The 16,735-nt window shown below is 37.6% G+C and overlaps 1 long non-coding RNA gene across 1 annotated transcript in view; it reads left to right on the top strand.

The window, feature by feature from the left end:
* Positions 1-16,735, top strand: part of LOC136854235 (uncharacterized) — a 1,096,131-nt gene that overhangs the window by 812,637 nt on the left and 266,759 nt on the right. Inside the window, exon 6 of the long non-coding RNA XR_010857668.1 lies at positions 3,593-3,612. This is a non-coding gene — a long non-coding RNA (uncharacterized lncRNA). The remainder of the gene's footprint in view (positions 1-3,592; positions 3,613-16,735) is intronic.

Raw genomic sequence — 16,735 nt, 5'->3', positions numbered from 1 at the left:
AGGCAATAGAAGGAGTAATGATAAATAATAACCGTAATTCCACTTGACATCATGATAATCCAAGAATCTCGTTAAGATGAACCCCCACCGCAGCAGCCCTCGGAGAGCTCACCCTAGACCTAGGCTGTCATTTTTGGCGTTTCCATCTAAATTAGGTGAGGGCTTCCTCCGCAGGTCCGGGAAAATGTGACGAGGAACGGCTCGGGATGGCTGGTGGGAAGATTTCTGAGACGCCGATTGGGGTAGCGAGGGATAATATTGATAGTTACCCGTAATTAGGTCTAGTTACCTGTAAGTAGTGTGGGTTTGAAGCCTTGGTACACTGCGGAAGATTATAAGGAAAGTTAAATCACTTATCTGAACAGATATATTTCTGCAAGTCTTTTAGGTGGCTTTGCGTGTGTTGATATTTCCCAAGGGAAAATATTCTCATTAGTATTTTCCCTGGCAAGGATGTTTTTGTGGACGGTATATTTCCGTTTTTGAAGCTTAGTTATTTTATGAATGTACTCTGGATACCCATCGAGATTACAGTGCAAGGGACGTACTCTGACTTTTAGTGACAAGCCTGGTAAACACTGTCTAGTTATGAATGAAAGGTCGGCAACGTCACCTCGTTCTGATTACTCGGGGTGCGGGTTCGATTCCCGCTACCGGACATCAGAATTACTTCATATTCTTGCATTCGAATCTAAGGATTTGTTGTCACATGCGTATCCAAAAAGTGTGAAGAATTCGAGAGGCTAAGAGGGCATTGTGGCTGTTGCAATTACATACGTATCTGGTAAAAAGTTACCTGTAGATTTCATATACATACGTCTGATTGTATGTGAAGACACGGGCCTCTCTAAATCTGTAGTATTGACGAAACATGTCTCAGACCAGTACAGCTATTTTTGTGTCCTCAGTTTCCAAGAGAAATACAGAATTTGAGAACAATCGAAAGTTTGAAAGCTAGACCAACGTCTAAAGGTCAGTAGTGGACTGTGTTTGTGTAAGCATCTATTTCCCTTACGCCTATGCTTAGGAATTTCAATGCAGCTTCCGTTCTCCCTGACTCTAACGATCTCCCTTTATTTGAGATAGAGGTCTATCACATTTCTTTCGGTTAAATCCATATCTTATTTTTTTTTATCTGGGCTTTTCTAGATTAGAACGTTCTGTTAAAGGCCTCTTTTGTTTCTGCAAATAATAAATAAATATATATATATATATATATATATATATATATATATATATATATATATATATATATTATATATATATATATATATATATATATAAATATATATATATATATATATATATATATATATATATATGTATATATATATATATATATATATATATATAGATATATATATATATATATATATATATAGATATATATATATATATATATATATATATATATATATATATATATATATATATATATATATATATATCACTGAAGCTTCTACCTTGCTTCTGATTGGCCATCGCATTTGAACTGTACCATATGATGAGATGTTGGCATCATGAGCTTCCACCAATCACGTTTAATATCAGTGATATCGTCTGTGGATATTTACCGTCAGTTCTTAAAAAAAGAAATATACAAGTTTTTAATTATAGCTCTAAAAGATTACAGTTTCATCTCATAAACCGTAATGAAGCATATTGTGCCCGTCTTTGTTAAAACGTCACTCGACTCAAATAACTACAAGATCTTACGAAATATATTCAAGAGGCCAAGACGTTCGCTAAGGCATCATCCTCACCCCGGCGAGAAATGAAGGAGAGAATTTTATTTCAAGCGCCAACCACCCGCAGGGACGAGGTCCAATTTGCATTCGGATTATATAACAAAAGAGCCGACGCGCAGCACACGCCAGGATGGCCACTGACACGGACCAATTATGATAGCAAACCGAGAGAGGAAGAGAGAGGATGAGAAAAAGAGACACGGGGACCAAGATACCGCCATAGCACCGATCTCTCAGGGGAAAGTAGCCATTCGTATGCTGCGCCGTGTGTCAAGTCGCTACTTTTTTCTTCTTTTCCACGCTAGCTCGGCCTCTCTCATGCTGCGTTGAGACCAAACGTTCCGACGACGACGGCGACGAGCGTCGCTCTTTGGCTTCTGCCAAAAGCATTCCGACTTCATCGCTTACGAAACCGATTGGAGTTTAAAAAGTGTGAATAAATCGTTCGATTCTACGCTGTACGTGATTGAAAGGGATCTAGAAAATAAAGGCGATGAAGTAGAAGGATCTTTAAAGATGGAACTGGGTGAAAACCCCACAGTTACACTGAGGAGTAATAGTTAGAGGGGTTGGAAAGCAGGGTTAAGGAAACGAGGCGGGAATGGAGGTTAAGTAAAAGGCTTAAAGAGCAAGCGTTTGCAGGTAGTATAGGAGCCGAACGGAAGGTGCAAACACCGTTTGGTAATGCCTACAGCGCACCACATGAGAGACATCACTCCGTGAAGAAACTAAGGTCATCTTGCCAGTAAGATAGGAGTAGTACATTTCAAAATCAAGATAACCTCGTAAGCGAAAAGATCAAAAGCAAACCAAACCACGGTGGAGATTCCGACTGACTATACTGGACGCGTCGCCTTACGTAATGACAAGAATTATATTGGCTTCACCGCTCCTCAGTGACAAGTCTTAATCGCCGGGCGTTCGTTACCTGCCGTCTCGCGTTTGTTTACATTTGCGGCCGCATATTTTTGTTCTCGTTTCACTACTCTTACTTTTTATTTGCGTTTATTTTTTGTGCATCTCTCACCGGTGGTCTTGAAACGATTAATTTTTCTTTACATAAATCCCCAAATAAATTAAAAATACGTCGTAGTTGCGCGGTTAAATAGTTTCTCTTGCAAGACATGGCTTCACTATTTTTAGGAAATTCCGTGTCGCTGCCTGTTCTTGTTCTTTATTCTTGCTGATGTCCTTGTTTTCCTTTGTTGCTGGCTGCGTTGGTAATGTAACCCCGTGTCCTATTTTTTTTTTTTATGCATGTCTGTTGCGAGGTGGTTGTTATGTATGTTACTGCTGTTTATTGTTACGGGGTTTTTGTTTATATTTCATTTGTTCAAAATGAGTGACAGACATGTTGGACGTCAATCATTTCTAAATATTTATCTATTTATTAATTTAATTTTTTTTCTTTTCTAATAACTGATCCATTCTTTGTGTCCTTTCCTATTACCTTTTGCTCTCTCTCTCTCTCTCTCTCTCTCTCTCTCTCTCTCTCTCTCTCTCTCTCTCTCTCTCTCTATATATATATATATATATATATATATATATATATATATATATATATATATTATATATATGTGTGTGTGTGCGTATAATTTATGCATATATTTGATATAATTATATATACATACATACATACACACACACATATATATATATATATATATATATATATATATATATATATATATATATATATACATATACTGTATATCTATTTATGGATAATACACGACTGCTAGCAAAATACTTTTAGTAAATCCACGACGCTTAATGAGATCTCTGAAAGGACTACATGTGTAAACTGACCTAGCTAACCTCCTTCTCTTTGTTTTATTTTTCAGGCAGCCTTATGAGGGTCAAGGTAAGTCATGTGCCCTCACTTTTTTTTTGCTTGTCTCTCTCACGTAATCGTGCTTTGCTGCACGACTTCAGTTGTATTTGAATTCGTCTGAAAACTAAGGGGTATCTGCTCGTCTGAATGATGAAATAGCCGAATTTTTATATATTTACCTATTTATCTATCTTTATTTATTTATATTTGTTTATTTATTAAATTTACGTATTCTTTTATTTATTTGTTTAACTTTTTTTTTGGCAAAAACAGAAATATCGCAGATGTCTAACAAACCAGGGCAGATGTTGTCAAAGAATTTTCTGTTATTTTTTTTTTTTTTTTGGCAAAAACAGAAATATCGCAGATGTATAACAAACCAGGGCAGATGTTTTCACAGATTTTTTTTTTTTGGCAAAAACAAAAATATCGCAGATGTATAACAAACCAGGGCAGATGTTTTCAAAGAATTTTTTTTTGGCAAAAACAGAAATATCGCAGATGTATAACAAACCAGGGCAGATGTTTTCAAAGAATTTTTTTTTTTTTTTTTTTTTTTTTGGCAAAAACAAAAATATCGCAGATGTCTAACAAACCAGGGCAGATGTTTTCAAAGAATTTTTTTTTTTTTTTTGGCAAAAACAGAAATATCGCAGATGTATAACAAACCAGGGCAGGTGTTTTCAAAGAAGGAAATATCAACGCAGGTTTCATCATATTGGTTGATCCTCCGGTGAATTATTATTATTATTATTATTATTATTATTATTATTATTATTATTATTATTATTATTATTATTATTATTCAGAGGATGAACCCCATTCATATGAAACAAGCCCACCAAAGGGGCCACTGACTTGGAATTCCAGCTTCCAAAGAATACGGTGTTCATTTGAAAGAAGCAACGGATGGCAATAGGAAATACAGAAAGAAGAGATCAGTTATTAGAAAAGATAACAAATAAATTAACGAATTAATATATAAATAGAGAAAAATGTAAGTAAGTATATTTAAAATACAAGGAGAATCGTTTTAGGAAGTAATGCTTTGCATCTTCGCTTGAACTTTTGAGGTTCCAAGTAGTAATAATAATAATAATAATAATAATAATAATAATAATAATAATAATAATAATAATAATAAGCGACACAGAATCTCTTAGCTTCTCGCTTTACTAAATGTACACGCGTACGACTGTAAGCACTGCGCCCGAACGGGAATTATGAAAAAATTATTGAGGTAGGATGTAGCCTCTCTCTCTCTCTCTCTCTCTCTCTCTCTCTCTCTCTCTCTCTCTCTCTCTCTCTCTCTCTCTAAGCTTTCATGCAAGGGGTTCGACTTGAACCTGCAAAGGCGAGAAAATCTTTAAATATTTCCCGAAATAAACTAAAAAAAAATTGAAAGTAGTTGAATCAGTGCTTTCATGGATTGGATTGGAGATGATTATTATTATTATTATTATTATTATTGTTTGTTTGTTCATAGGAGGGAAGGACGGCCGTCGCAGTGACATGAACGGCACTTAGGGAACTCTCATATGGTCCTAATGCATATCCAATTTCGAAGTTATTCAGTCGAATTAGAAATAATTAAAAAATAACAAACAATTTCAGCTTGTGGGGTTATGATTAGATAATCGCCGAATCATATGATGCAAGGAAGCTCATAATATTGAAATGGGCTTTTAATTTTTGGATTGGCACCTGTTGTCGTTTTTTGTTGATGGGGGTGGGGGTGGGGTTGCAGGGGAGGTCTTGGGAAACCTTGGATGGCGGTCATAAAATACAAATCTAAATAATAAAATAAATAGCCCTTTCCTCCTCACATTATACAGCACCTTCATCGAACGCCTAAAATGTACTACCCCGCGGGGGGGGCGAGGACAATTGTTTCATAGTTCAGCTGCGAGGTTTTCCTTTCAGCCCTGAGTGACCTCATAGGTTCCAGCGCCTGGCCTTTGGCCTAAATTTTATATTCCACTCCATTCCGTTCTAAATGCACTGTGTGGAAATTGCAATAAATAACTCTTTATATACTCAGTCGAAAAAGATTCAAGACAACTATATTGTGTAAGTTGTCTGTATACAGTATATATATATATATATATATATATATATATATATATATATATATATATATATATATATATATATATATATATATATATATATATATATATGGCAAGTCAGGACATAGGAACAGCTTAAAATGCTTCAGTTTTGCGAAATCTGTCCGAAACATTACAGTGGGACGCATTGCCCTGCATTGCACTGCCAAAATATTTGAACATTGGAAATGAAATATGAAATTTAGGCCAAAGGCAAAGTGCTTGGACCTATGAGGTCATTCAGCGCTGAGAATGATGTTGAAGCAATTCTTAGGAGAGGGTGGAAAGCAAGATTGGAAGAAAGAGAACATGAACGGAGGTATAGTAAAAGGAATGAAAGGGAGAATATGAAAGGAGGTATAGTAAAATTAATTAAAGGGGTTCCAGAAAGGGGCGGAAGGGATGCTGCAAAGAGCCTTAGGTGAGGACTACAGTGCTCCGTATAAGGTGCTCTGATGGCACTAACTCCTACGGGGATATGTTTGAAAGTACCTGTTACAGTACTCACTTATTGCTTATGTGCTCACTGCAGGCATGCGGTTATGAACTTCACAAATACAAAGACGTGTAGCCTCGTTTTTCAGCAGGAAAACAAGAACAGTTGCTTTTTTAATAGGAAGAATTTTTTAATATAGGAAGGATATTGTTTTCTATTGAAAGGGTAATGTTTTTTATTCCTTCGTGCCTTGGAATTGTACGTGCAAATAGTCAGATGTTTTTTTATCTTGTTCCAGATTTCCTTCTGTAATCAGGAACCACAGAATCATGGAATGTATTATCGTTGCAAATATCTTTCGAGGCAGGTTTTATGTTGCTTGAATGCATTGCATCGCAGAGGCGGATGCAAAGGTAGTGTTTAGCTAGATCTGGTTAGCTCTATATATATATATATATATATATATATATATATATATATATATATATATATATATATATATATATGTATGTATGAATGTATATATTTATATTATATATAATATACATATATATAATATATATATATATATATATATATATATATATATATATATTATAATATGCATAAAAAAAAATATATATATATATATATATATATATATATATATAGAGAGAGAGAGAGAGAGAGAGAGAGAGAGAGAGAGAGAGAGAAAGAGAAAATGCTTGCACTTAAAGGATTGTTGTGTTAAGTACAAAAATGGACATCTAACTCACTTCCTACAGATTCCAACCTTTCCCCCTCTCTCTCTCTCTCTCTCTCTCTCTCTCTCTCTCTCTCTCTCTCTCATTTTTTTATACTCCACTCTCATTTTATTCCCCCAAGCAAGCAAAACTTGACAGGCTTCCAACATCCATTGAACAAATGGTTTAGGCCATAAGTGGGACTCTTATTCGGTTTTTATCTCGTATTTGCGGCTTCCGAATTTTTTGGTCGGTTTTTCTGTCCTATTCTTTTTCAAGTCGATTATCTTTTAACCTAGCCAAGGTGATTCGTTCGTTTTTACAGGCCTTTTTGGCGTATGCTTGAATTTTGTGAAATCAGAAACTCGAAAACTCAAGCCACGATGCAATGCATTGCGACCTAGAAACAACTCACTTTGCATTTTACTCGTTTGTTTATATCTTTGTCTATTTATTCATTATTTCTTTCATTTATATGGCAGCTGATGAGCCTTCTGTGGAGGTTTATGAAGCGGTGAATTTTGAGTCAGGTTTCTGGCATGGGGCTTATACACGATTGACAGCAAGATTTCAACGTAGCAGCAATCTTTGTGGTGTATTTTCTTTAGAGCCAGTAAGTGAAACACACACACATACATATAGATGGTGTACCGTATATTGTATATATATATATATATATATATATATATATATATATATATATATATATATATATATATATATATAATATATGTACACCATCTATATGTGTGTGTGTGTGTGGCTCTAAAGAAATATATATATGTGTGTGTGTGTATGTGTGTGTGTGTGTGTGTGTGTGTTTGTTTGAAAAGGAATTGAAAAGAAAAAAGACACACATATATATATATATATAATATATATATATATATGTGTATATATATATATATATATATATATTTATTTATTTATTTATGCAGGTACGCGTATGATACATGTATGGGCTGAAGGCCCCCGGACGGATAGTAAATCAATGTATGTTTGTATGACAGTTCCATTCTGGCCTTTATTAGTATTATTTTAGAATATAATACAACTATTCCTCGTTATACATAAAAACATTGGGCAGCAAATTCTAGCAACGATAAGAGAGAGAGAGAGAGAGAGAGAGAGAGAGAGAGAGAGAGAGGGAGAGACGTGTATGTGTATGCAAAGGTCCGCGCGATGATATAAGCGATGCCTCGAGGAATAATGTCATCCAAGATGAGATCATCCAATCAGGAACGAGGTTACATAAGCCCTTGAGCTCCCCATCAGGTGACAAATCCCGTTGGCGCTATCATACGAGAAAGGCTCATGAGATTTAACCCCAAGAAAAATTACTACTATATTTCTCGTCTAATGACCTCTGCTCGCCTCGCAAACGGGCCTAGCGCCATCTCTTGGCAAAGGCGTACACCACTCGGCGGTGGGGGTTCCTAGATATATATATATATATATATATATATATATATATATATATATATATATATATATATATATATATATATATATATATATATATATATATATATATATAGATTGATAGACAGATAGATATGTGATTATTATCCATTTGTTTTATGTATCAGTGCCTTCTGTTTAGTTAAATAATATCTAGATAATATAAATATGAATATAAATATGAATATTAAAAGTTATAGACAGACAAAGCCTTAATTAGCAAAAACGCCACCCCATTCTCTCTCTCTCTCTCTCTCTCTCTCTCTCTCTCTCTCTCTCTCTCTCTCTCTCTCTCTCTCTCACAAACACAGCAAAAAATCTAACAGCAGAAATTTAAGTCGTTCAATTTTCTTTGAACTTCTCGAAATCCCCGGAATATATCGCAGTAAACCAGGCCCACTAATAACACCTTCAGAAATGGGCCACTAATTTCCTCCACGACCCCGTGATTTCGGCATGAACGCAAAAGGAAATATATATAGTAATGTTATGTAACGGCGCCCAGTCATGTAAATTAGCCCGAGTCACATGAAGTAGCCTTTGATAAGCCCGTTTTGTTTGCAGGAAAATCAGAAGCAGTTGGCGAACGCTTAATAAACAGTCCAGCCTTACGAAATATTCGCCCAATTGCACACTTGAGATTTGCACAGTGCATTTCTTCTCCCCGTCATCATCTTATTTAGGGGCCTGTGTTTACAGCCGCGAGCCGAAATTGATGTACCTTCGGTCCTGTCATTCAGTCGGGACTGACTGAGTATTTCGACTTATATTCGACTGATCAAGCCATTAATACGGGTCTTTATTTACAGTACGAATCTTTATTAACACATTTACCCCCAAGACTTCCTGGAATCTGCCGCTGCCTCTTGTGGGCTGAGTTAATCACGCAATCACGTGTATCATAGGGAGTTGTTTTAATCTTATTTTCATGCCGTTTCCTGTGTGTATCGTTTCCAACTCAGTCTCTCCGGTAAACCTAGTGAGTGTAGTGGTTTTGTATGTGTATGTGTGTGTGTGTAGGTGTTTGTGCACGTGTGTGTTTGTGTGTGTGTGTGTGTGTGTATGTGTATACATGCCACAATACCAGCACCCCGCCAGCGGTTGTAATCGAGCAGAAGAGTTATCAAGGCGTAGCGTGTAACAAGTGCTCCTCCCCTCACTGGCTTGCATCTCTCTCTCTCTCTCTCTCTCTCTCTCTCTCTCTCTCTCTCTCTCTCTCTCTGTTCCTAAGTGTCGTTCTTGTCCTTGATGTATCTCAGTCTCCTAAATTTTCTTTTTGTTCTTTTGTTATTCTCCGTTATTTTTCTCTCGTTTTCCAACCTGCTCTTGAAAAGGACTTTCGTCTTTTATTTTCAGATGCTTCATGATTTTCGTTATTCTGTTTTTATCTGCTGCTTTTTCCAGTCTCCTCATCCTCTTCTTCTTCTTCTTCTTCTTCTTCTTCTTCTTCTTCTTCTTCTTCTTCGTCTTCTTTTTCTTCTTCGTCTTCTTTTTCTCCTCTTCTTCTTCCTCTTCGTCTTCTTATTCTACTGCTTTTTCCATTCTCCTCTTCCTCCTCCTCCCTCTCTTCTTCTTCTCCTTCTTCTTCTCCTTCTTCTTCTTCTCCTCTTCTTCTTCCTCTTCGTCTTCTTCTTCTTCTCCTTCTTCTTCTTCTTCTTCTTCTTCCTCTTCTCCTTCTTCTCCCATCACACATCACTCACCCACTCGCATACTTCTTACGTCTCCTCGCCTCTCCCTAATCATTCTCCTCTCGCTTCGGACCCCGTCCTTCATATCCAGCGTCCCCTTTTTGTCGTTCATCTTCTTCCTCATCATCTCATTTCTCATCTTCTCATTTCCCCCTTCTTCTGCAGCTCGTGCTTCACTTCTTTTCCTCCCCGGGAGTGCGCGGGGTTGCTTCTTTTCCGAAGGTATTATTATTGTTGTTCGAAGCTCGTTCCGCCTTGTGTTCGCATTATGTACAGTGTTCACTACCCGCTGCCCCTTCTTCTTTCGCCTCCTCCTCCTCCTCCTCCTCCTCCTCCTCCTCCTCCTCCTCCTCCTCCTCCTCCTCCTCCTCTCTCTCTCTCTCTCTCTCTCTCTCTCACAACCTCTTGTTCATACGAATAAAACATTGTGTGCCCTGCTCCCCACCCCTTCTTCTCCCTCCCTCCCTCCTCCTCCTCCTCCTCCTCCTCCTCCTCCTCCTCCTCCTCCTCCTCCTCCTCCTCCTCCTCCTCTCTCTCTCTCTCTCTCTCTCTCTCTCTCTCTCTCTCTCAACCTCTTGGTCATACGAATAAAACATTGTGTGCCCACTGCTCCCCACCCCTTCTTCTCCCTCCCTCCTCCTCCTCCTCCTCCCCTCCTCTCCTCCAGTTCCTTCTCCTCCTGTTCCTTCTGTGTCTCCGGAAATTCATTATTGCTTAAACCAACAGCGCGGGCCATTACATCTCAAAGGAAGCACACAGTCTTATCACAGTGTTTTAACTGCGCCGGGAACGCCTTTGCTCGGCGGCGACCCACCCCGAACATTTCTTGAAAGAATTCATCTGTCCCTGAGAACAGAAGGAGGAATTTATTTCATGAATATATACGAGAGAGAGAGAGAGAGAGAGAGAGAGAGAGAGAGAGAGAGAGAGAGAGAGAATGTTAACAAAAAGACACGAAATCCTGCGAGTTATCTCTGTGCGTGATGGGGAGAAAAAGAGACCGCATGCATTCTGATAACTTATCTGTGCGTGTGAGAGAGAGAGAGAAAGAAAGCCAGAGAGAGAGAGAAAGAGAGAGATAGAGAGAGAGAGAGAGAGAGAGAGCGTACTTTCATTCTGATAATTTCATGCTTGCTAGAGAGAGAGAGAGAGAGAGAGAGAGAGAGAAGAGAGAGAACAGGAAAGAAGAATGACCAGAATCTGTGTTCACTGTCGTAACTTAAAGACATTGCTCTCTCTCTCTCTCTCTCTCTCTCTCTCTCTCTCTCTCTCTCTCTCTCTCTCTCTCAACTACGTCAAAGTGCCAAGACCATAAGAAGAATAACCACAATATCTGTCCACCGTCATAACTTACAGATAGCGTTCTCTCTCTCTCTCTCTCTCTCTCTCTCTCTCTCTCTCTCTCTCTCTCTCTCAACTACATCAAAGTGCGAAGAGTATAAGAAGAATAACCAAATCTATATTCACCGCCTTAACTTACAGATAGTGTCCTCTCTCTCTCTCTCTCTCTCTCTCTCATCTACATCAAAGTGCCAAGACCATAAGAAGAATAACCAAATCTACATTCACCACCTTAACTTACAGATAGTGTCCTCTCTCTCTCTCTCTCTCTCTCTCTCTCTCTCTCTCTCTCTCTCTGACCTGAGTCAAAGTGCCAAGACCATAAGCACCAGCTACCTACCGCAAACATGAGATCCTAACCGTTTATCAGGGTTAACGCAGCGTATTGAGTGTAACAGGTGCAAGGGCTGAATTCCCTGATAAGACCTCGGGACAACTCTATTAATACGCCATACGCTTTCTCTCCTCCTCCTCCTCCTCCCCCTCCTCCTCCTCCTCCTCCTCTCGAGGTTAAGTAAACCTGGCAGTGACGCGGTATCAAGCGTATTGTTTTATTTTTTTTTTTTTTTATCTGTTGCGTGGTTTATCGAAGAGTGTTTTGTGCTACTTATTGTGTTTTATCTGGTAACGATGATTGATGGTCTTGCTTTATTTCTGGGCGTAATGATATAAAAGATGTTTGCTCGTTTTAAACTGCTGTTAGTTGATGTATATGTATATATGTGTATATATATATATATATATATATATATATATATATATATATATATATATATGTATGTGTATATATATAGTAGCAGAACCTGATTTTTAACAGGATAGTGTCTAATGGAGATTTTATTCTAAAAGTTACAGGTTTTCAAGGACTTTTTGTCATCGTCTGGTAATCGTAAAAAAGTTCTTGAAAGCTTGCAGGAAGTTTTTTTAATAAAATTTCCATTATATACCATTCTTTTTAAATGAAGTCCTTTTGTTAGTAGTATTAATGCAAAAAACAGTTATATATATATATATATATATATATATATATATATATATATATATATATATATATATATATATATATATATACATATATATACATACACAATTATATATATGTGTATGTATATATATACACATATATACAGCATATATATATATATAAATAAATATTGTGTGTTTGTTTGCCTAATTTTTTAAGTTAATGGAACAAATCCCATATTAACCATTTCTCTTTTTCTGTTGCAAGTAACAAATATTTGTACTATTCTGTTCTCTGGGATCATATTTTCCAAAGCATTCCTATAAATGCTAATAAATAACTCGGGCAGGTGAACTAACAGTTTGAACGCTGATAAAGCTGCATTATTGGAGTAAAATACATCAGCATTTTATCCATACTTTAATACTCCGCTTTCAGTCAGCCCTCTTTTGCAATTCTTTAACGTCTCATTATTAACATCTAATAATAACTTCTCCATTCTACCACTCACCTCTTTTATTCCTCATCGAATAAATGCGCCTTTACTCACAAGTTCTTCCAGTCACTTTAATCTATTGTAATCGAGCTTTATCCCATTCATTATCTTTTTACATGGAGTAATACTCTAAATTCAATCTGTCAGACTCAAGCGCCATATTAAGGTTTATGCTACACTCAATAGTACCACCAACTATATTACTGTCGCTTCGTGTAAGTAATGGCAGAGGTGTACTTCTGTAATTTTTCTTTCCATTCTTCTTTCAACTTCTTACTAAAAACGAATGTATATTTACTGTATATTTATATTTTTACTTTTATTTTTTCTTCCTGTGTGCGATTGTCTTCATACATTTTATTTTTTGGCAGCTATATAATTTCGCGTGTATATGCATTCACATAATGCCTGTTTATGTTAGTGCATACGCACGACCACACGCACACAAACATACATACACACATATATATATATATATACACATACATATAAATACATATGCATATATATATATATATATATATAAATGGATGTATGTATGCATGTGTGTATGTGTATATGTATGTATGTATGTTCCAGCATAACTCTGAAACACACTGCTCAGTTTCAACCAAACTTGGTATACTTATGACTTACTGTCTGGAAAAGAATACTGTAGGGATGAGACATCACTGGCGTCTCCGAGCCGCCAAAGAAGAATTAGAGGAATTTGTTTCTGGTGATAGAAATTCATTTCTCGTCATAATGTGGTTCAGATTCCACAATAAGCAAAGGTCCCGTTGCTAGGTAACCAGTAGGCTCTTAGCCACGTAAAAATAAGTCTAATCTTGGGGTAGGAGAGCTGTTAACCAGCTCAGTGGTTTGGTTAAACTAAGATATACTTAACTTTTTAACCAAAGGGGCCGGGAGAGGAAGGGGGTGACATGTAAAATTAACCGAAAACGACAGATATTAGTGTCTAATCCATAGTTTTCGAGGTCGCTGAGATGAATAGTGACACTCCCGATTCCCTTCAAGTCCAAGTGTCAGTCCCGATAGGAATTGGAGGGTGAGGAGGAGGAGGAGGAGGAGGAGGGGTGAAATATAAAATGTCAAAAATGTTGGGCAGTGTAATTGAAGCAACTATCTTAACAGGAAAGGGAGAGGGTGAAACAGTTTTTATCCCACGGAAACCACTGATTCCGACAGATCTCCTTGTAACTGTAAGAGGTTGCAATTTCCAGTGAGACTTGCATTCTCGATCACGATCAACAAGGCACAGAGAGGGACAGTCTGTGAGGTAGCCTACTGTGGAGTGGATTTGAGATCGTCATGTTTTTCCCAACGACAACTTTGCGTTGCTTGCTCAAGGGTGGGTTCACCCAAGAAAATATTTATTTCTGCTCCTAACAGTAAAACTAAAAATGTTGTTTACAATCAAGTTTTGTGTTAAAGTAGTATTATAGTGAATTTGTGGAAGATTTTACTTTATAATTTGTAGACTGTATTTATATTTTTAAAAACCTATAAATAAAAATTCTTTGATATGCTATAGATAGATTTGATTCCTATTCCTGTCTAATAGAAGGTTGGGATAAATAAATATTCGGGTGTGTTCTACGCTTTGGGTATGTTCTATGCTGTGGGTGCATTTTACGGTTTGGGTGTGTCCTAAGCTTTGAGTTTTTACCGTGCAACGCCGGGTACGTCAGCTGGTATATATATATATATATATATATATATATATATATATATATATATATATATATATAGAGAGAGAGAGAGAGAGAGAGAGAGAGAGAAAGAGAGAGAGAGAGAGAGAGAGAGAGAGAGAGAGAGAGAGAGAGATGTGTGTGTGAGTGTTTATGTGTGTGAATATATATATATATATATATATATATATATATATATATATATATATATATATATATATATATATATATATATATATATACATATATATATATATATATACATATATATATATATATATATATATATATATATATATATATATATATTTATATATATATAAACATATATGTGTGTATGTATATGTGCCTGTGTATGCATGTATGTACGTGAGACGACTGAACATATTAAGCTACTTTAATCCTCCTCACATACACGCATTAACTCGAATAAATAAATAAAAAAAAAATGCTTCGGAATCAAAACGTAGACTGGAAAATCTCGGATAATTAATCATAATAGAACGGTCAAAAAGGTTCAGCGATCCGTTTGTGAATGGGTTCTCGTTAAGGGGAAAAAATCTAGTACCATTAAGGGGAAGTTTTTTTTTTTTTTCATTACGCAAGAACGACCGACCGAATCCATTAAGAAAAATAAGTCCATTATCAAGGAAAGAATTATATTCCTGTGGCTTTTGTGCCTGCCTTTATGAAGGTTCTTAAAGTTTGTCAGGGGTGCATGTGTATGGGTTGCTTTCCCTGTGTGGTAATGTGTGGGTTGCTTTCCCTGTGTGGAAATGTGTGGGTTGCTTTCCCTGTGTGGAAATGTATGGGTTGCTTTCCCTGTGTGGAAATGTGTGGGTTGCTTTCCCTGTGTGGAAATGTGTGGGTTGCTTTCCCTGTGTGGAAATGTGTGGGTTGCTTTCCTGTGTGGAAATGTGTGGGTTGCTTTCCCTGTGTGGAAATGTGTGGGTTGCTTTCCTGTGTGGAAATGTGTGGGTTGCTTTCCTGTGTGGAAATGTGGAAATGGGTTGCTTCCCTGTGTGGAAATGTGTGGGTTGCTTTCCCTGTGTGGAAATGTGTGGGTTGCTTTTCCTGTGTGGAAATGTGTGGGTTGCTTTCCTGTGTGGAAATGTGTGGGTTGCTTTCCTGTGTGGAAATGTGTGGGTTGCTTTCCTGTTTGCTTTCCCTGTGTGGAAATGTGTGGGTTGCTTTCCTGTGTGGAAATGTTTGGGTTGCTTTCCTGTGTGGAAATGTGTGGGTTGCTTTCCTGTGTGGAAATGCTTTCCTGTGTGGAAATGTGTGGGTTGCTTTCCTGTGTGGAAATGTATGGGTTGCTTTCCTGTGAAATGTGGAAATGTGTGGGTTTGCTTTCCCTGTGTGGAAATGTGTGGGTTGCTTTCCCTGTGTGGAAATGTTTGGGTTGCTTTCCCTGTGTGGAAATGTGTGGGTTGCTTTCCCTGTGTGGAAATGTATGGGTTGCTTTCCCTGTGTGGAAATGTATGGGTTGCTTTCCCTGTGTGGAAATGTGTGGGTTGCTTTCCCTGTATGGAAATGTATGGGTTGCTTTCCCTGTGTGGAAATGTGTGGGTTGCTTTCCCTGTGTGGAAATGTGTGGGTTGCTTTCCCTGTGTGGAAATGTGTGGGTTGCTTTCCCTGTGTGGAAATGTGTGGGTTGCTTTCCCTGTGTGGAAATGTATGGGTTGCTTTCCCTGTGTGGAAATGTGTGGGTTGCTTTCCTGTGTGGAAATGTGTGGGTTGCTTTCCTGTGTGGAAATGTGTGGGTTGCTTTCCTGTGTGGAAATGTATGGGTTGCTTTCCCTGCGTGGAAATGTGTGGGTTGCTTTCCTGTGTGGAAATGTGTGGGTTGCTTTCCTGTGTGGAAATGTGTGGAAATGTGTGTGGTTGCTTTTCCTGTGTGGAAATGTGTGGGTTGCTTTCCTGTGTGGAAATGTATGGGTTGCTTTCCCTGTGTGGAAATGTGTGGGTTGCTTTCCTGTGTGGAAATGTGTGGGTTGCTTTCCTGCGTGGAAATGTGTGGGTTGCTTTCCTGTGTGGAAATGTATGGGTTACTTTCCCTGGGTTGCTTTTCCTGTGTGGAAATGTGTGGGTTGCTTTCCCTGTGTGGAAATGTATGGGTTGCTTTCCCTGTGTGGAAATGTATGGGTTGCTTTCCCTGTGTGGAAATGTATGGGTTGCTTTCCCTGCGTGGAAATGTGTGGGTTGCTTTCCCTGCGTGGAAATGTATGGGTTGCTTTCCCTGCGTG

The sequence above is a fragment of the Macrobrachium rosenbergii genome, chromosome 28 (assembly GCF_040412425.1).
Source record: "Macrobrachium rosenbergii isolate ZJJX-2024 chromosome 28, ASM4041242v1, whole genome shotgun sequence".
In the NCBI taxonomy this organism is placed as follows: Eukaryota; Metazoa; Arthropoda; class Malacostraca; order Decapoda; family Palaemonidae; genus Macrobrachium; species Macrobrachium rosenbergii.
Note: the sequence above shows the minus strand (reverse complement) of the source record. Positions and strands in the feature narration are given on the sequence as shown.